The sequence below is a fragment of the Emys orbicularis genome, chromosome 1, assembly GCF_028017835.1.
Source record: "Emys orbicularis isolate rEmyOrb1 chromosome 1, rEmyOrb1.hap1, whole genome shotgun sequence".
Classification (NCBI taxonomy): domain Eukaryota; kingdom Metazoa; phylum Chordata; order Testudines; family Emydidae; genus Emys; species Emys orbicularis.
Window position 1 is genome coordinate 287,782,683 of NC_088683.1, and position 21,505 is coordinate 287,804,187.

Sequence of the window (21,505 nt, forward strand, 5' to 3'; positions counted from 1 at the left end):
GTTTGAACCTCATAACCCTTAGCTCTCAAGGCATAGGCTAGAGGGGCGTATTTCTCCACCTTTCAAGCTGGGTCATTGAAGAAGGCTGTAGTCCTGTTCTCAAAGGGAACTGTGATGTCTGCCATGATGATCTTCTTCTGTTCCTCGTTGGTGATGGTGATGTCTGGTCGCAGTTGGCTGTTCATTCCAGGGATGGTGGAGTTTATGGCAACCTTCCTCACAAGTGGCGGGATGGCTCTGACTAGACAATCTTGGATGGCATTGTGACGCAGCCGCCAGGGTCTGGAATGATGCTACACAAGACGAGATTTGTAACCCATACCAACCAAAATTGATCACTTGGGCAACACAACTCCATCTGTTGGATACCTAGGCAGAGTAGTGTGTTCATGTAAATACAGTCTGTTCCTGAAGCTCATCACTAGCTGTCTGGGGAGAGCTCCTTTAGACCTTGCTTAAATCAACATGGCACTGCAGTGTCCCAAGTGAAAAAACAAAAAACAAAATTTCAGCATATTAACTCTTTGACTCAGCAAGGCAATACAAAAACTCATCCAGGATGGTTAAAAGCCGGCCAAAAAGCAACCCTAATTGAAGCCCAGGGCAGTAGGTACTAAAATGTTCTTTTCAATATGATCCCTCAGATGCTAATTGAAATACAATTGCATTTTTATGAGAAATTTTGATTTTGTTCACCTTTTTATCGCTTTACCTTCTTGCACTTCCTAGCAAAAGGAAGTCATGATTGTACAACCATTGAAATGTATCCTTTACATGATTCTTTTTTTCCAAAAGCCTTTAATTGAGTACTTTTTATTTTTTGTCCCTAATGTGCCGTGCCCAAGAAAAGTATTACTTCACCCCTGCAGTTTGAGTCTGGTGTATGGAGAGCTACTGAGACAGTGTCACTTCTTATTAAGAATAATCATGAGATTAGATTAGATGTTCAAGTTCAACAACATCTTGACCAAAATAAAACTAGAGAAAGGATCTGGTTCAAAATGTTCAAATGCTTTATATGTCCCTTTAGGTATTTTCACATCACAAAGTGCTCAGACAGCACACAATTTTGTCAGTTGGTATTTTTTTTCTTCATGGGGAAATTGTTCTTGGGGAAAAAAATCCCTATTTTGCAAACAAACCCTTAGTGGTTTCAGTACAAATGAATATTTCCAAACTGTACAAGCAATCTCCTTATTTTTTTTTACTGCTTTCATATCAGGTCTGTTAAATGCACACCAAGAATTTTGTTCTTATATGATGTATTTATTAATTTTGGAAAATTATACTCACAGTATTTTTGAACTGTACAATAATCATCAACAACAGAAAAAACAAACACAAACATAACCCCTCCTTGTTTTAAGGGCCAATCAAACAGTGATTTCCCACTTCCTACCTGTATTCTGAGTTTCCAAGACTTAGGTTCATTATCAGCTATGTAAAAATGAAGAGAGAATAAAGCATTTTTCTGTATGCCCCTCAGTAATATTATATTAAGCAATACCTCTGGCTCTTAGAAATCCACCATTTAGTACAATAGTTATAGTCCAATATTGGACCTATTTTACAGTAGTATTTTCATGATACATGTTCTGATTCTGGTGATCAAATCTGCAGCAGCAGGCCAACTATTTCAGAAGGCCACATCTATGGAGTTATTTTCAAAAAATGAACAACATGATGTCTGTCTTCTCTTGGCGATCCAGACTCTTTACTGGTGGTAAAGTCCAAACAAACTGGAAATTTGAGTAATCAAAACAAACAGAGAAACCAAGGCCTCTCCTGAAAGGGAGATTGCTCCTTGTCTCAAGCAAGGGGACTTTTTACACCCAATTGTCTACTGAAATTATCCAAATGGTATAAAAAGTACCTGAGAGAAAAACACAGCAAATGCAGCAAGGCTGCAGACATTATAATCAGAAAGAAATGAATTAAATCTCATCTGTGATAGCCTATCCAAATTCCAGGTAGGTGACAAATAGGAATTATATCATAATCCATACATAAGAATGCAGTCATTAAACTCAGAATAGCCCCACCCTCTATGCAAGTGTGCATAGGAACACTTCAGTCCACTTGGCAAGAGGAACAAGACCATTTTCATAGTGTAATAAAGCAGTGGATAGAGTTTTCATTTGGTGGTGATTATTCCAAAGAATACCAAAAGTAGTCACCAATAAGCTTGAAGTTTGAATATCAACCATTGAGTAGTTACAGAGAATGGTTTGTAACAAATTCATAAAGTAAAAGAAGAATTTCAAAAAATTATCAGATTTGAACAGAGAAATTTGATACATTTGCGAATGGCTTGTAGATAATACAGGAGTAGAAAAGAAGTTCAAATAATCAAATATATTATTCATGTTAAGTTATTTGCTCACCTCTGCCCAGCATGCACTTTGTTGGTGATGTTGCAAATTACGAAACTTCACTGGAATGGGGAATTTAAATACGTGCCTTATTTTTGCTGTATTGTATGATTACGAAGTGTTGGGAGCAATCTCATATTCCTATGTATATGCAAGGAAGAGAAGAGTAAGTAGTCACATACCAAAGGGCGAGACAACCACTCCTCCCCCGTGTATTTTCTCTCTCATTTGCAATTTTAGACTAATAGCTTGTATAATATAAATGATTTGTTGTTGATCCAGAAAATAGATCATTATCTACAATATCTTGTCTACAGATATTTCCTTCATACAATAAGCTGTCAGACATGAAAAACTCAAGGGGGTTGCTTTCACTTTGGAGGAATAAAATGAGTCATTCCCTCTTGTTTGTTGGTGATCTGCTAGTCAATACACTAGTGCGCGCGCGCGCACACACACACACACACGCGCGCGCATGTACTCACACCCCTAACAGTTGACAAGAAGGTGTGAGTAACAGTAGGGGAAAAATTAGCATGGGGAAATAGATTTTACTTTGTATAATGACCCATCCACTCCCAGTCTTTATTCAAGCCTAATTTAATGGTGTCCAGTTTGCAAATTAATTCCAATTCTGCAGTTTCTCGTTGGAGTCTGTTTTTGAAGTTTTTTTGTTGGAGAATTGCGACTTTCAGGTCTGTAATTGAGTGACCAGGGAGGTTGAAGTGTTCTCCGACTGGTTTTTGAATGTTATAATTCTTGATGTCTGATTTGTGTCCATTTATTCTTTTGTGTAGAGACTGTCCGCTTTGGCCAATGTACATGGCAGAGGGGCATTGCTGGCACATATCACATTGGTAGATGTGCAGGTGAACGAGCCTCTGATGGTGTGGCTGATGTGATTAGGTCCTATGATGGTGTTCCCTGAATAGATATATGGACAGAGTTGGCAACAGGCTTTGTTGCAAGGATAGGTTCCTGGGTTAGTGTTTTTGTTGTGTGGTATGTGGTTGCTGGTGAGTATTTGCTTCAGGTTGGGGGGCTGTCTGTAAGCGACGACTGGCCTGTCTCCCAAGATCTGAGAGAGTGAGGAATCATCCTTCAGGTTAGGTTGTAGATCCTTGATGATGCTCTGGAGAGGTTTTAGTTGGGGGCTGAAGGTGATGGCTTGTGGCGTTCTGTTACTTTCTTTGTTGGGCCTGTCCTGGCGTAGGTGACTTCTGGGTATTCTTCTGGTTTTGTCAATCTGTTTCTTCACTTCAGCAGGTGGGTATTGTAGTTTTAAGAATGCTTAATAGAGATCTTGTAGGTGTTTGTCTCTGTCTGAGGGATTGGAGCAAATGCGGTTGTATCTTAGAGCTTGGCTGTAGACAATGGATCGTGTGATGTGGTCTGGATGAAAGCTGGAGGCATGTAGATAAGTATAACGGTCAGTAGGTTTCCAGTATAGGGTGGTGTTTATGTGACCATCGCTTATTAGCACTGTAGTGTCCAGAAAGTGGATCTCTTGTGTGGACTGGTCCAGGTTGAGGTTGATGGTGGGATGGAAATTGTTGAAATCATGATGGAATTTCTCCAGGGCTTCTTTTCCATGGGTCCAGATGATGAAATTGTCATCAGTGTAGTGCAAGTAGAGTGGGGCGTTAGGGGACGAGAGCTGAGGTTTCAGACTAACACGGCTACCACTCTGAAACCTGTGGAACTCATTTTCCCAAGATACCATTCTGATCAAGACCTTAGTAGGATTCGAAAAGGGATTCAACATTTATGTGTGAGGCACCTGGCTGCCACCTGCGCTACGTGTGAAGAAGCCTTGTCTGTGCCTGCCAGGGGTCACCTCCCTGACTCCACCAGTCACCTGCAACACAAGCACTTCACTCTCAATCTACACATGCTCTGTTGTCCCTCTGCAGGTTTGCAATAGGCACACTTCACCCCCCAAGCACTCTGAGTGTCTCCTTGGAGTGTCTGGACCCTATTTCACTGGACACTCAAAGAATTCACAGACACCCCTGCTCCTGAAGGAACAGTACCCCCAGCTTACCAGTAACACCTTAGGATCACTGCTCCGCTCGTCTCACAGCACTTAGATTTGTTTTATAAATTTGTTTAACAAAAGAGTAGAGATCTGAGAAGAAGAAAATGGAGTTAATGGAAATAGTGGTTACATATAAAAATCATAACACACTTTCTAAAGCCTAAACTTCACTAACAAGACATTTTCCTGTTTAATGAAGTTTAGCTTACCCTGAGTCTCTCTCCTAACATTTAACAACCATTTGTAACCCTCCATTCATAAGACAAGCACACTGGCAGCTTATCTTTTAAGTGAAGGATACCTGGGTTTACCTCTGGACTCTTAGATATAGTTCCAATAATCCATTGTTCTTCACTTGTAAACAGGAAGCCCTGTGCTGCTTGCTTTCGCCTGTAGAGACTCTCCCCTGGAGACTTTGCAATCACTTGATTAGCATTTTGCTCAGACTGAAAACAGGCATTCATTGTGAAGTATACAATTCTCAATTTACATATAGCTAGACTCATAGACTCATAGACTCATAGACTTTAAGGTCAGAAGGGACCAATATGGTCATCTAGTCTGACCTCCCGCATGATGCAGGCCACAAAAGCTGACTCACCCACAACAGAATCTTCCAGCCTGCGACCCCTGCCCTATGCTGCGGAGGAAGGCGAAAAACCTCCAGGGCCTCTGCCAATCTACCCTGGAGGAAAATTCCTTCCCGACCCCAAATATGGCGATCAGCAGAACCCCGAGCATACAGGCAAGATTCTACAGCCGGACCCTCATTTTACCCGCGATGGCCCGTTAATGCCTATTTGACTAAAATCACATTATCCCATCAAACCATTCCCTCCATAAACTTATCAAGCCTAATCTTGAAGCCAGAGAGGTCCTTCGCCCCCACCGTTTCCCTCGGAAGGCTGTTCCAAAATTTTACCCCTCTGACGGTTAGAAACCTTCGTCTAATTTCAAGCCTAAACTTCCCCACGGCCAGTTTATATCCATTCGTTCTCGTATCCACATTACTACTAAGCTGAAATAATTCCTCTCCCTCCTTGGTATTAATCCCTTTGATATATTTAAAGAGAGCAATCATATCCCCCCTCAGCCTTCTTTTGGTTAGGCTAAACAAACCGAGCTCCTCGAGTCTCCTTTCATAGGAAAGGTTTTCCATTCCTCGGATCATCCTAGTGGCCCTTCTCTGTACCCGTTCCAGTTTGAGTTCATCCTTTTTAAACATAGGAGACCAGAACTGCACACAGTACTCCAAATGAGGTCTCACCAGCGCCTTGTATAACGGAAGCAGCACCTCCCTGTCCCTACTAGAAATACCTCGCCTAACGCATCCCAAGATCGCATTAGCTTTTTTCACAGCCACGTCACATTGCCGACTCATAGTCATCCTGCGATCAACCAGGACTCCGAGGTCCTTCTCCTCCTCCGTCACTTCCAACCTATGCGTCCCTAACTTATAACTAAAATTCTTGTTAGTCATCCCTAAATGCATCACCTTACACTTCCCACTATTAAATCTCATCCTATTATTGTTACTCCAATTTACAAGGTCATCCAAGTCTCCCTGCAAAATATCCCGATCCTTCTCCGAATTGGCAATACCTCCCAACTTTGTGTCATCCGCAAACTTTATCAGCCCACTCCTACATTCGGTTCCGAGGTCAGTAACGAATAGATTAAATAAAATCGGACCCAAAACCGAACCTTGAGGAACCCCACTGGTGACCTCCCTCCAACCCGACAGTTCCCCTTTCAGTACTACCCGCTGCAGTCTCCCCTTTAACCAGTTCTTTATCCACCTCTGGATTTTCATATCGATCCCCATCTTTTCTAATTTAACCAGTAATTCCTCGTGCGGCACAGTATCAAACGCTTTACTAAAATCTAGGTAAATTAGATCCACCGCATTTCCTTTATCTAGAAGGTCTGTTACTTTCTCAAAAAAGGAGATCAAGTTGGTTTGGCACGATCTTCCTTTCGTAAACCCATGTTGTAATTTGTCCCAATTGCCATTCACCTCAAGGTCCTTAACTACTTTTTCCTTCAAAATTTTTTCCAAGACCTTGCATACTACAGAAGTTAAACTAACAGGCCTGTAGTTACCCGGGTCACTTTTTATCCCCTTCTTGAAAATAGGAACCACATTAGCTATTTTCCAGTCCATCGGTACCTCCCCCGAGTTTACAGATTTATTAAAAATTATTGCCAAGGGGCTTGCAATTTCTCGCGCCAGCTCCTTCAGTATTCTAGGATGAAGATCATCCGGTCCACCCGATTTAGTCCCATTTAGCTGGTCAAGTTTGGCTTCCACCTCTGATACTTTAATGTCAATTGCCTCTCCTTTATTCCCCTCTGTCCCGCTCCCTCTATTCCTAAGCCCTTCATTAGCCTTATTAAACACCGATGCAAAATATTCATTTAGATATTGTGCCATGCTTAGATTGTCCTTAATCTCCAGTCCATCTGCAAGCTTCAGTGGCCCCACTTCCTCTTTCTTTGTTTTCTTCCTATTTATATGGCTATAAAACCTCTTACTATTGGATTTAATTCCCCTCGCGAGGTCCAACTCTACACGGCTTTTGGCCTTTCTCACCGCATCCCTACATGCTCTGACCTCAATAAGGTAGGTTTCTTTGCCGATCTCTCCTCTCTTCCATTCTTTGTACGCTTTCTGTTTTTTCTTAATCGCCCCTTTGAGACGCCCGCTCATCCAGCTGGGTCTAATTCCCCTGCCTACTGACCGTTTCCCCTTTCTCGGGATACAGGCCTCGGACAGCTCGTGCAACTTCAGCTTGAAATAATCCCAGGCCTCATCTGCCTTTAGCTCTCTAAGTATGTTAGCCCAATCCACTTCCCTAAGTAGTTGCCTTAATTTATTAAAGTTGGCCTTTTTGAAATCGTAAACCTTAGTCACAGTCATAGTTTTATTTCTGTTAACCCTTCCATTTAGTTTAAACCAAATTAGCTCATGGTCACTCGAGCCAAGGTTGTCCCCTACAACCATTTCCTCAATGAGGTCCTCACTACTCACCAGCACCAAATCTAAAATGGCATCCCCCCTCATCGGTTCAGCTACTACTTGATGAAGGAATTCATCTGCTAGCACGTCTAGAAACATCTGAGCCCTATTATTGTTACTAGCATTTGTTCCCCAATCTATGTCTGGGAAGTTAAAGTCCCCCATGATCACACAGCTCTTATTAGTTTTTACTTCCTTAAAAAAAAACAGGTAGATAAGTGTCTCCTGCCTGAAATAAACTTGTTTGTCACCTTTTGGTGACCAGCCCCAACTCACAGATCTTAAGAGCATAATTTTCACACACACACCCATCCCCCTCCTTACATATTATCTGCACATACATTTCACAATGATTACGATGATCGGTGCGACATAAGCTTTCAGTAGAGATCTTACATGACACCCTTTGACAAACTTATGTAGGAACCAGACTGAAGGGATCCCTGTAACCCTATTCATCTCTGTGCCCTCTGCCAGTTGGCACCAAGAGGTCCCTGAATCACATATGGATAGTGAGGATAGCTATATTTTTCATCCTACTTAATGTTAGAATATGAAATGTATGCCCTAGTGGTTGGCAGTATAAACCAACTCTAACTGTTGGGGTTAAGTAGAAGCTTCCTTTATGGGCAGGTTGTACCATAACTGTCTATTATGGGGATTCAGGAGGAGACAAGAAACTGGACTAACATGGACCACCGATCTGATCTTGTATTGCCATCCCTATGCATAGGGGTGTACACTAACCAAAAGAGTGCAAGAGTTTAGACAGAGAAGACCAAGGTATGTAGAAATTGGGGGTAGACCAGTCAACATTGGAGGAAAGAGCTAGGCATCACTCTGCAATACCTGAGTCTGATACTACCTGTTTTCCCTGCAGAGCTCTAGGGCCAGATTCAGAAGTTACTCCTGATTTACACTGGTGTGAGTTAAATGAAAACAGGGCCTTAGTGTCTGTGGAGTCTCCAGATCACACCCTCTTATAATCTAACATCTCCAGTTTGAGTGGAATATACAATACTGAGGAAACTCAGAGGGCTTTATGTACACACAGAAGTCACACTGGTTAACTTAAACTGGTTAAAAAAAATGAGTTTGTTAAACCAGAGCAAACCCCTGTGTGGACACAGCTTTATTGGTAAGGCTTGTACCTGAAAAATACTGTAAGTTATTGTTGTAAACCAATTCAGTTAAATGTGTGCAACTTCATGTGTGGATGTTCATAAATCAGTTGTAACCTTAGTTTAGCTTGCACTTGTAATATAGTGTGCAAACACACACACTTTGAGTCTGGCTAATAGCAGTTTAGCTTGCACCTAGTTGATAGAAACCAGGTTTAAATCAATTTAGGAGCATGCATACACACAAAGTTGCACTGGTTTAGCACACACCTGTAGTTAATGATGCAATACTGTGTAGACCAGGCTTTAGCATGATGAATGTCACAGGTTCCTGAGTACTTCCCTCTGTCCCCATATAGGATGTCCCCTTGAGAGGGAAGCATGATTGTCAAAAAAAAAAAAAAAAAAAAAAATTTTTTTTGTTTGCTTCACACATGTGCAGCAGTGTTTGTGAGGGGAAAGGGAACTATTGATGACTACAATGTGAATATCTTCTATGACATTTGATACTCAAGCACATTCCCTTGTGCTTTGTGCCAAGAGAAGTAAATAAAATACAGACCATAATACTGAGGAGAAACAGTGCTAGAACAAAGGCATTTCCAGTTTCCCTTTATAATTGTAAATTGATAATAATCACTTGTTCAACACAGGCAATGATCACACTGAAAATGACTAAATTGTTATTTCCTCAAATTAGTTTGAAATTACCATGTGCACAGGTTAAAAAAAGGTTTCCCCAACACCCTAGGATTTCATATACAACAATGTTATTTGATTGAATAATGGATTGTAAGTGTTTTTCCCCCTGAAACTACAGTGTATCAAATGCTCCTTTCAATGCAGCTAAAAAGAGAGCTTCTGTAACAGTGATTTCTGAGCTATTGTTCATGCCAAGATTTTATTGTAATTGTTCAATTCTGCAGGTCACTAAAGGTGAGATTCACAAGGATGACTTAGGCACCTAAGTCCAACACTTAGGTATCACTGATATTCACAGACTCCCACTCAGCTCCCACTTAAGCCCGTATGCACCTAAGTTTCTTCTGTTGAAGTCCCCAAGCAGCTGCTCAACAGTGCAGTGCCTCACACTTAAGCCCCACTGAGATTCACTAACTAGGCACTCTGCTGCCTACCTTGTATTCCGTAGGCATGCTGAGAGCATATCTAAACCCACACAAAATACCAGGAGGAAGATTAGCTGCTATTGCCATGCTATCCGTCAGTCCACTGGTCAGTAGCCTCACCCACAAAGTGGGAGAACTGGGTTCAATTCCCCATCTGCTTGAGGCAACCTCTCAGCAGAGTGCCCTAAGCCCTGGCCTATAGAGTCACTTGTTGCATTGCTCTGGTTCAGTGAATATTGAATTATTTATTAAAAACTAGAACATCTTAAAAAGAGAGAGAGATTCCTGCCCCAGCTAATCCCATAGCCCAGGGCACTCTTGTGGGAGATGGGAATTGAACCCAGGTCTTGCCTATATAGGGTTACCAGACCAGATGTCCTGATTTTATTGGGACAGTTCTGAGATTCGGGGCTCTGTCTTGTATATGCATCCGAAGAAGTGGGCTGTAGCCCACGAAAGCTTATGCTTTAATAAATTTGTTAGTCTCTAAGGGGCCACAAGTACTTCTGTTCTTTTTGCGGATACAGACTAACACGGCTGCTACTCTGAAACCTGTCTTATATAGGCGCCTATTACCCCTCACCTCCTGTCACGATTTTTCACACTTGCTATTTGGTCACCCTATCCACATAATAGGGGAATTCTGTAACTGGGCTAAAATTTGTGGCGGTTGGGGTGGGGGAGAGGGAGGGAGAAGAGAAGGGGGTACCACCGCCAGTACTGTTTTTCTAAAAAAAAAAAAAAAAAAAAAAAAAAGACTGACCTGCCTTGCATTGTTTCTAGTGAGAATGAAGCCAAGAAACATCTTTGTTAAAAGGATCACGTGGCCTCATTCCTACCGAGAACAGTGGGAGATAGGTGGCCATTTGAGAAGGGTATCTAAGCATAGGGAAGTTATGACCTCAATTCCCTTGAGAACAATATAACATGACAGCCATTTTGAAAGAAGGCAGATCTACATGGAATTCTCTATACTAGAACATTATTCAGCCCCTGATGCAGAAAGGAATTTTCTTTATTGCTGAGCTGCGTGAGTTGTCAAATCCCCCTGAATTTTAATTGTAACACTTAAGTGAGGAACAATTGCTTAACTCTTTCCCCTTTGATTTTTGTAGGCACAGTAATCAGATTTTCATGATACGGCTGGTCCTAGCCATCTGCACACTATTTGAACACTGGCTACTCCCATGTCCCAGGGGCTCTCTGATTGACCTTAATGTGGGTGTAGTCTTTATAGAATTTTTGTGGAGGATGCAAGAATCTTGATCTTGATATTTGCAATGATCTATGTGATCCTTGGCTGCTCTATGGTGAAAAAGTTACTGGATGGGAGTAATTTATTTAACTTCACTTAAGGTTGTGTTTAGAGATTGTAAACTATATTTTGGGGTTATTCTGGATGATACTTGAACTGTAAGATTTTGATTGTAATGTCTGACCAATTTGTGTTGTCCAAAAGTGTGTGTCCAAATGGAAGGCATTATGCTGCAACTTAGAAGTGCTTTTTGTGCCCATATTTGTGTTTAAAAATGGATCTAGATTCTGACCTGCTTCAATGTAGAGAATTTTTGCAGAGCTGCATTTGTGAAACAGCGTTTTAGTAACTATACAGTTATTTTGCGAAGCATAATTCTAGTAATTATAGCAACCTATAAAAAGTTAGAATTTTAAAGTAATAATTTGTTGCTAACCTTTCTAAGTATCTGAGAATATGAATCTAAATCTGGCAAAGCTAGTTAAAATAGGTGTTGCTGATTTTTCTGCTTACATTATTTCAGAGTACACTTGTATTATGTGTGCCTTATGGTTTGATATTTTTTCTGCATTTCTGTAGGTGTGCTAGTTCATCTAAGAGCACAGTATCTTTTCCTTTCATGCTGCAGATGCTATTAATGACAAATAATTATTTAGCTAGATGTACATGCCTCATTATTTGTAGAACACTACACTGTACCAGGCATTGAGATATATACATGCCTCAATATTATTTGTGGTAGGTAGTGCCTACTTTGTATCAGGCACTGTACATACCCATATCAAAGAGACAGCCCCTGCCCCAAAGAGCTTACAGTTTAAGGTTGTATACACTTATTCATGCATACAATGGGAGTACTCAACTGTGTAAAGTTACTCATGTACATAAGGGTTTGCAAGATCAGGACTTACATTCACACAGCAATAAGAGAAGATGAAAACAGAGAGGGCTAGAAGAACAGAAAGATGATGGAAAAGGACAATATGATTAATGGTGACGTGTCAGGGTTATTTAGACCAGGGGTCGGCAACCTCTGGCATGCGGCTTGCCAGGGTTTGTTTACCTGCCGCGTCCGCAGGGCTGCGGGAAATGGCATGGGCCGAGGGATGTGTTGGCCACGGCTTCCCGCCACCACCATTGGCCTGGAGCGGCGAACCGCGGCCAGTGGGAGCCGCAATCGACCGAATCTGCGGATGCGGCAGGTAAACAAACTGGCCCAGCCCGCCAGGGTGCTAGAGGTGCCAGAGGTTGCCGACCCCTGATTTAGACCAAAGCAAAGAAAATTCTAAATTATTGTATTTAGCTTTATATTTCTCTTTCTCTGTAATTTTAAGTTTGTAAGCTTTCTTGAGGAAGTGGGTGTGGAGAAGGCATGTAAAGGCAGAGAGTGAGGAGGCAGGTGTGGCGAGGGTGGGAGCTTGAGGCATAAGGTTCAGTGTTCTGACAGAAGCCAAAGGAACATGTTTACTAGAGGAAGCCTTAGAATGGATGAGTCACCCTTCATTGGACAATTGCTTCTTTCTTGCCCCACAGTTGACCAGGAATGGACAAGGCTGTTGATGGAGAGCAACATGGATCAAACAAAGGTGGAGTCTCCTTCCTTGGAGGTTTTTAAGGCCCGGCATGACAAAGCCCTGGCTGGGATGATTTAGTTGGGAATTGGTCCTGCTTTGAGCAGGGGGTTGGACTAGATGACCTCCTGAGGTCCCTTCCAACCCTGATATTCTATGATTCTATGAAATTCACAGCTGGTAAGACACATCAAGGAATCCTCACCAATTAAAACTATGCTCACAGAGAGAAATGCAGGAGGATCTTCAGACAGTGAGAAACAGGATCTTTAGAAGAACTGAAGGATAGTGAACAACTTTTGGGAAAGGGAAAGAAGGAATGTGACTGCACTAAAACCCAACTCTTGACAGTTTGAGGGCAGGGTTGGGGGAAGAACCTGATTTAAGGAAGGAGAATGCAGGAAAGAAGAATATTTCTGGTATTTACATAGAGCTAGTTGACTTTTGTGAGACAGAGTAAAAATGATTACTGGGCTTACATTAATTGCTAAAGAGACATGTCAGAAGCAGATTACTATAGCAGGTAGTGATGCATCATAATAGCTAATTATGGCAAGTCAACTGGAGGGGAAGATGCTGGCTGGGTTACCGCACTTGAAGGGAACAGCAAGGCCTCAAAAGTTGGATGAAGATAATTCATCCAGGGAACAAATAGAAAGAGTCAATGGGGAGTGAAGAGAGAGTTAGACTGAGAAGAAGTGTCTTTTGTTTTTCTGGTAGGAGGATTTTGAAGTTTTGACGGATGTATGTCCATTATAGGTATAGTCCATCCTTGCTACTGCTGACCATCTAAACTCAATTTGGAAAAAAAATCCCCAAAGAATCAGCAGATTGCATTAAGCTATGAATCCGAGGTTGTTGTTTCAGTGTGTCAAATTCTCTCTATTAGGGACTTGCTCAGTCTCGGGCAACATCCTGCCTTCTGAGCTGATTTATGGGTTTTGCTACTGCAGCAGGTGTGGACAGAAAATGGATAATTCCTATGAAGTGCTGTACCCCTTTCACGTCCTCTGGAGCTGGCATGTTGCTAACTGCCTTGATCTTGTTAGGATCTGCTTTTAGTTCCTCTGCCATGAGCAACTGTCCAAGATATGTCACCTTACCCTGTTTGAGTTGCATTTTTTATGAGTTCAGTTTTCTGTTCCTGTCCCTGCATTGCTGTAGAAAATCTTGTAGTTTTCTGTCATAATCTAGTATAGCTTCTGTATCATTGCTTCCTACACCTACAATGAGGATATCCTCTGCAATTATTTTCACCCCAGGCAGTCCTTCCTGTGCTTGGATGAGCATTCTCTGGAACACCTCTGGTGTTGGGCATATGCCCATCGGCATACAGTGCCATATGTAGCAATCAAATGGTATTGCAAAGGTTGTCAGTATACCAGACTCTTTATCCAGGCTTATATGCCAAACCCGTTACTCAAATCACAGACCATAAAGATTCTGGCTTTGGAAAGTTATTACAGGATGCCACCACTTGTGGACAGTAGTTAGTGCTGGATTCAGTGGGTTGGGGTCTATGCAGATACATAATTTGACTGATGGCTTCTTTACTACCACCATGCTGCTGACTCAGGCTGTATGATGGCTCTTACAGGTGTTATGATACCATTGCTGGCACATGATGGCATATGTCATATTAGTAGATGTGCAGGTGATATATGCCATCATGTGCCAGCAATGCCCCTCTGCCATGTACATTGGCCAAACAGGACAGTCTCTACACAAAAGAATAAATGGACACAAATCAGACGTCAAGAATTATAACATTCAAAAACCAGTCGGAGAACACTTCAACCTCCCTGGTTACTCAATTACAGACCTGAAAGTCGCAATTCTCCAAAGAAAACCCTTCAAAAACAGACTCCAATGAGAAACTGCTAAATTGGAATTAATTTGCAAACTAGACACCATTAAATTAGGCTTGAATAAAGACTGGGAGTGGATGGGTCATTACACAAAGTAGAACGATTCCCCCTACTATTACTCACACCTTCTTGTCAATTGTTAGAAATGAGCCATCCTGATTATCACTACAAAAGTTTTTTTTCTCCAGCTGACAATAGCCCACCTTAACTGATTACACTCGTTATAGTTGGTATGGCAACACCCATTTTTTCATGTTCTCTGTGTGTGTGTATATATATATATCTTCCTACTATATTTTCCACTGCATGCATCTGATGAAGTGGGTTTTAGCCCACAAAAGCTTATGCTTAAATAAATTTGTTAGTCTCTAAGGTGCTACAAGTACTCCTCGTTCTTTTTGCAGATTTAGAAGTAGCCATACTCGAACAAAAAAAACTTCAGAAACAGACTACAAAGAGAAACTGCAGAACTAAAATTCATTTGCAAATTTAACACCATTAATTTGGGCTTGAATAGGGACTGGGAGTGGCTGGCTCACTACAAAAGCAACTTTGCCTCTCCTGGAATTGACACCTCCTCATCAATTATTGGGAGTGAACTACATCCACCCTGATTGTATTGGGCCAGTGAATGATGGTTCTCCACTTGTGAGGTATCTCCCTTCTCTTCATGTGTCAGTATAATAATGCCTGCATCTGTAATTTTCACTCCATGCATCTGAAGAAGTGGGTTTTTTACCCATGAAAGCTTATGCCCAAATAAATCTGTTACTCTTTAAGGTGCCACCGGACTCCTTGTTTTTGTGGATACAGACTAACACGGCTACCCCCTGATACTTGTCTAATATGAGATTGCCTTCCCAGAGCAGCTGTTCCCACAGGTGGTGATCCCAAGTGCCACAACTATTCAGTCCTGACTCAGGGAGTTTGTCAAGTTCCCAAAATAGCATGTTGCAGCCAGTATGCTTAAGCCAGTAACATAGGGGGCTATCCACTCCCCTTCAGACAGGTCTCTAGTGAAAATCCTGTGTTGCTCCACAATGAAGCTGAATGCATGCTAAATTGAACAAGTGAATCTTTATTAAACTCTGTGCACTGCTCTATCCATGTTCCTGAGTTGCTTCCAGCCTAACTCCACCCATTCCCTAGTTCTCTTGGTGTCCTGCCCATAACAGTCCCTCCAGGAAACATGGGCCCTCTGACTCCAGTTCCACTGATCATGAAACACTGTCCAGCTCTATCATGGATTTACTGAGTACTGTTTTCTTGTGACGGTATGGTAAAACCTGTCTGGTGGAGCAATAGATCAGTTCAGCTATTACAGGCGCAGGCCCTTTGCAAGATAGAGGATTTGTGGCCTAATTCTAAAACAGTTGTGTTAGTGGGGATCCTGCACCTTTAGGGAGCCCTACTGAATTTGCAGAATTGAGGCTCTAGAATAGCACAACATGTGTAAAATGCAAACATATCAAGATCTCAAGAGGGTGTAAACCTGCACACTTTAAGTTACTTCATTATCCCCTCCAAACATCTAGTGGTTCAGCAAAAATTTGGGGTTATTTTAAGATTATACACACTGAGTATTCCTTCTGCCTCGCTATTAAATCATATATTTTCTTATGCAATAATCTGTGATTTTAACAAGAGTCACGGTCAGACTTTCTGCTATTTCTACTGTGAAGCAACAGATCTTTACCAAATCTACAGATTTATTACAGTCACAATTTTCCAACAGCACATGTTTATCAAATTAATTTTAAATGGTTGCTGATGCTTTAGTGTGACCTTTTATATCATAATTCAATATTGTGAAAGTCTGGCCTTTAAATATAGCAAATTCTATTTAATTTACATACCACTACCTCTTATATGACAATGTAATAATAATAAATGCTCCTGAGGTAAAGCTCTTGATTTTCTTGATTGGTTCATTCACTATTCTTGTGTGCCTCTCATCTTGCTTTGTGAATATGAATTTTGTTCCTACATATTGTAATTATTGCTGACATTTGCCAGTTCCCAGGTTCAGTGTTGCCTCTAATTTTTACCTCACTCTAAAAGAGGAAGGGAGAGTGAGTGCTTATGCTGTCTGCAGTTCATGTTTAACAACCATGATTTCCTCTTTTATAATAGCTAGCTAGTAGCTGAGCTGTGTCACCTCACCACATTCTGGAAGGCCACACTCTATGATTGTTCCACTGAAGGATATTCTACTTCCATACACTTATCATTTGTTAATGTTTCATTGAGGCAAGTGACCTTTTCTGAAAAGTTCTTAGAGACAAATTCTAAATTAGCATCCAAGTTTGTATACCAACAAGTGCACACACAGTTTTGGGTGGCCAGCTTTTGGTCTTCTTAAAAATTTGGATTTGTACAAGAAGCATGTAATGTCTCCCAAAATCCTATCAGTAGTCATGCTTTGTAATGTAACTACAGCAACTTTAATTGTATCAGACTAACAATAAAAATGGAGTAACAAAGATAATCAAGTTAACACAGCAAGTGAGTCTTTGTTACAAACCACATCCAGCACCGCTTCTTTCTTGGGTTTAGTTGCCAACTTCAGGTATAGTTGCTTCAAAAATGAAAAATGTTTTGAACTCTGAGGGCTTGCAGGGTTTAGGAGCTGAGAAGTGCAGTAACCAGACATCCTCTAGTTCTTAAAGCTTCATGCAACGCCTCAAAGCCAGCAGGTAGATTGGACAGAGAAAGTCTATCCAAATAATGGCATGTGCAAATAATGTTGGTAAGCAAAAACTTGAGATCCTGAGATGGTGCATGCAGTAAAAAGGCAAAACTTAAGGACTAGATCAGGGGTGGGCAAACTTTTTGGCCCAAGGGCGCCATCTGGGTATGGAAATTGTATGGCGAGCCATGAATGCTCATGAAATTGGTGTTGGGGTGCAGGAAGGGATGAGGGCTCTGCCTGGGGGTGCAGGCTCTGGGGTGGGGCCAGAAATGAGGAGTTCTGGGAGAGGGAGGGGGCTCCAGGCTGGGGCAGGGGGTTGGGATGCGGGGGAGGGGGAGGGCTCTGGCTGGGGTGCAGGCTATGGGGTGGGGCTGGGGATGAAGGGTTTAGGGTGCAGGAGGGTGCTCCGGGCTGGGATTGAGGGGTTCAGCAGGTGGGAGGGGGATCAGGGCTGGGGAAGGGGGTTGGGGCATGGGAGGGGCTCAGGGGTGCAGGCTCCAGGCGGCGCTTACTTCAAGCAGTTTCTGGAAGCAACGGCATGTCCCTCCTCTGGCTCCTATGTGGAGGCATGGCCAGGTGGCTCTGCATGCTGCCCCATCCACAGGTGCCACCCCTGCAGCTCCCATTGGCCGCAGTTCCTGGCCAATGGGAGCTGCAAGGGCGGAGCTTGGGGTGGGTGCAGCGCACGGAGCCCCCTGGCTGCCCCTAAATGTAGGAGCTGGAGGGGGGACATGCCGCTGCTTCTGGGAGCTGCGCGGAGCCACAGCATGCACGTGCGGAGCGGCCCCCAACCCCGCTCCCTGGCTGGAGTGCAGGAGCAGGGCAAACCCCAGACTCCTTTCCCCAGCAGAAGCTCAAGGGCTGGATTAAATCAGCTGGCGGGGCGGATGTGGCCCGCGGGCCACAGTTTGCCCACCCTTGGACTAGATTATATTCTCATTTACCATTGTGAAACTCCAGAGAGATCAGCATCGGAAGCAGTATTTTTAGACAAATGTATTCCCCCTTCTTTGCTGTAGCAGATAATGGAAGAAAGGCGTCTGTCTGGGGAATCTAAAATGTTCTCAGATTTGAATAATAAAACATGACTTGATTATCCTGTTCTTTACAAATAAGAGGTATGATTTTTTTTGCAGTCAAATGTTTTCAATTTTTTCCACATTGTCAGCAGATGAAAGAAGCAGAATTATTCTCACTGTCTCATATCTGGTCCAGTTCTACCACCCCTGTGATGGGGAAGTATCTCATTTTGATTTCAATGAGACTACTTGCAATGGGGCTACACGCGGAGTGAAGTATTATTACTCAGTGTAAGTGTAGCATATTCAGGCCCTTAGTAAGATAACAAAAGTTGCAGTGAAAGCGATCAATTGAAATACTTAGTCTACTGTGACCCAAGCTACTACTATTTTAGAAACCACAGAGGCATAGCATTTAAGGCCAGGAGTCCACCAGATCATCTAATCCAGGTGTTCTCAAACTGGGGGTCGGGACCCCACTGGGGGTCATGAGGTTATTACATGGGGGGTCGCGAGCTGTCAGCCTCCACCCCAAACCCCACTTTGCCTCCAGCATTTATAATAGTGTTAAATATATAAAAAAGTGTTTTTAATTTATATGGGGGAGAAGGGGTCACACTCAGAGTCTTGCCATGTGAAAGGGGTCACCAGTACAAAAGTTTGAGAACCACTGATCTAGTCTGACTTCCTATATATCACAGGCCACTAAACACCACTCAGTTATCCCCACACCAAGCCAACAACCAGAATTAGACCAAATATTACAGCCCTTTGGAGACTATTGTGTACCACCAGCAGAGAACAGGAAGGACTGACGTGCACCAATGCATGGGGCCCCTGCAGTGGCAGGGAATGAATTAGTGAAATATACCTAGATGATCCTAGCAAGCTACCCATCCCCCATGCTGCAGAGGAAGGCAAAAGCATGTATTATGGTGTGTGCTCAATGCTGGAGTGCCCCCTGGTGTGAGGATGTGGTGTGTGGCAGAGGTTCTTCCATCATGGCCCCCCAGGTTGTCTGGCATTCTAGCCTTATCGTGGTCTGTGGTTTTTGTGTCCTGGCCCTCTGGCCAGATTGCCTTTCAAACCCAGTTCCCTTATGGGGTAACACAAGTCCAAGCAGAGCAAGTCCCACCATCTATAGGCCTTTAAGTCAAATCTTCAGTCCCCTTCCAGGACCGTGTCAGTCTTTTCCTCTCTCAGTTCTGAGGCTCATATTGTCTCCTTTGCTGGGGAAGAGGTCATGGAACCAAGGGCCACCCTTTCCTCGGGGTTGTAGCTCTAGGACCCTGTCTTAGGTAGTTAAGGATTGCTCCTTCAAGTCCCTTGGCAACTCCCTGGGCAGCTCTATCTTTCCTTGTTCATTAACATCTCTTGTCAGGCTGTAGAGTCTGTTCCTGCTATGATTCAGTCACCTCATGTGTCTCCTTCCCATCTGGATACTGAGGAGAAGCTTCTTGAAATCCACTCCCAGGCTTTCTGGCCACTGGGCTCTGATCCATGGAGTTAGCTATATCTCCTTAGGGCACTTCAAAAACAGACACCAACGAGAAACTGCAGAACTGGAATTAATTTGCAAACTGGACACCATCAAATTAGGCCTGAATAAAGACTGGGAGTGGATGGGTCACTACAAAAACTAATTTCCCCCTGCTAATACTCACACCTTCTTGTCAACTGTTTGAAATGGGCCACCTTGATTTTTCCTCCCTTGGTATTCACCCCTTCTTGTCAACTGTTGAGAATAGCCCACTTCCACCTTAATTGAATTGTCTCGTTAGCACTGACCCCCTACTTGGTAAGGCAACTCCCATCTTTTCATGTGCTGTATATTTATACTTGCCTACTGTGTTTTCCACTCCACGCATCTGATGAAGTGGGTTATATCCCACGAAAGCTTATGCCCAAATAAATTTGTTAGTCTCTAAGGTGCCACAAGGACTCCTCATTGTTTCTCCTTAGGGCAGGAATTCACAGCCCTTTCCTGTGGAGCTGGGCGACATCTCAGGCAGCTTTTCCATCTCTTCTTAATACAGGCATTCCCCCAGCTCCTCCCCTGGAACTGGGTTCTCATTGAGACCATCTGCAGGCCAGACCTTTTTCTATGCTGGAGAAGGTAGCGTAAATACTAGTCCACTTCCACTTCTCCCACTCAGTCCCAATTTGTTGGGTGAGAGGGAAGATTTACCCCACCCTGAAAAGCTCCTGATCCCAGGCCCTTAAAGGAGCAGTAACAGGTTTCTCTTCCCTAACTACTACTTACTTCCAGGACTGCTCCCCGTGTACCTATATCACCTATTTCCTAGATCCTTGCCTATTCAGACCTCCCCAGCTCTTAAAGGGCCACACCTGCAGGTAGTGGGTAAGCTAATCCCTAGGCTTTACTACCCTTAAGGGGCAGCCTAATCCCACTATGCCATATTAAACATTTCTCTTAATTTCCTTTGATATAGAAATGCTCATTGTCTGGGAGCTATCATTCAGCCAATTAATCAAATTCCAGTTAATTCTTATCAGAGATGACCGTTGGAGGGATTCTAGCACTAACATATGGTTGGTTGCAAACACCAAGAAATCAGCAGTATATTGCACATATTCTATCCTGTGATTAAAGGTCACATTTGCTTTCATTTACAGGCTTTTATTATGTGAATTACAGATCACTGGGTGATTAGAGTTTGACATGAAACACAATCAATCAACTAACACCTTTAGAATACATAATTCTATATATTTATAAAGGGACTTATATGGCCCCCTCATCTGAGCATCGTCCAATTATTTAAACATAAAAACAACAATTCTATTCTATACAGGTTCTTATGTCACTCATCACCATAGCATCTGAGTGCTTCCACTAGTGCATTAAGCAATGTGATTAACATCTGTCGTGGGTTGTTGTTCTCTCATCCTCGCCCCAGTGGAGTGTTTGAGTAGGGGGGGTCTATATCTATCATATACCATCATAAACCTCACAACCTTTGCTCTAAGTACAAAGTACATTTCTTTGACCTTTTGTTCTCTAACAAACATATTGCAACATGGGTATGTGTACTGATATTTATATACGCACACCCATGTTGCCATATGTTTGCTAGAGAATGCAAGGTCAAAGAAATGCAGCTTGTTCTTGGAGTGGAAGATAGTGATGTTCATGCTTGTTCCTGGCAGAGTTCATTCCATAGTCTCGAGCTGACTCCTCAGAATTTCTGTCTCCTGTACAGATAAGCTTTACCCTTATTGTTAAAAAGTTCCATTGTGCAAGGGGGAGGAGAGGTAGAAGTTGTTGACTACTGTCTTCATCCCGTAACTTTAGATGACCTTTAGATATCCTAGGCCCAGACCATTGAATGCCTTGAAGATAAGGACCAAGACCTTGAACTTGAGTCAATATTCTAGGGGAAAACGAATGTAGGGAACAGA